Here is a 217-nt window from a genome sequence, read left to right on the forward strand (position 1 = left end):
GGTTTAAAAGAAAGATTAAAAAGAGGGTGGGGGATGCAACACGAGGACTTCCTAGGGGGTCACCCATCCTAGTACTACTCTCGCCCAAGCACGCTTACCTTCGGAGTTCTGATGGGATCCGGTGCATTAGTGCTGGTATGATCGCATCCGTCACGTACTGCGCGCAAAATGTACTTGACCCTCTCTCTCCGCGCAACTTCTCTCGCTTAGCGGTTTA

The 217-nt window shown here is 51.6% G+C and overlaps 1 non-coding gene across 1 annotated transcript; it reads right to left on the reverse strand.

Annotated features, from left to right (window-relative positions):
- Window positions 1–30: 30 nt before the first annotated feature.
- On the reverse strand, window positions 31–149 carry LOC116008286. Its single transcript, XR_004095679.1, has one exon. It is a non-coding gene; the product is annotated as a 5S ribosomal RNA (ribosomal RNA).
- Between the last annotated feature and the right edge of the window lie 68 nt (window positions 150–217).

The sequence above is a fragment of the Ipomoea triloba genome, chromosome 16, assembly GCF_003576645.1.
Source record: "Ipomoea triloba cultivar NCNSP0323 chromosome 16, ASM357664v1".
NCBI classification, from domain to species: Eukaryota; Viridiplantae; Streptophyta; class Magnoliopsida; order Solanales; family Convolvulaceae; genus Ipomoea; species Ipomoea triloba.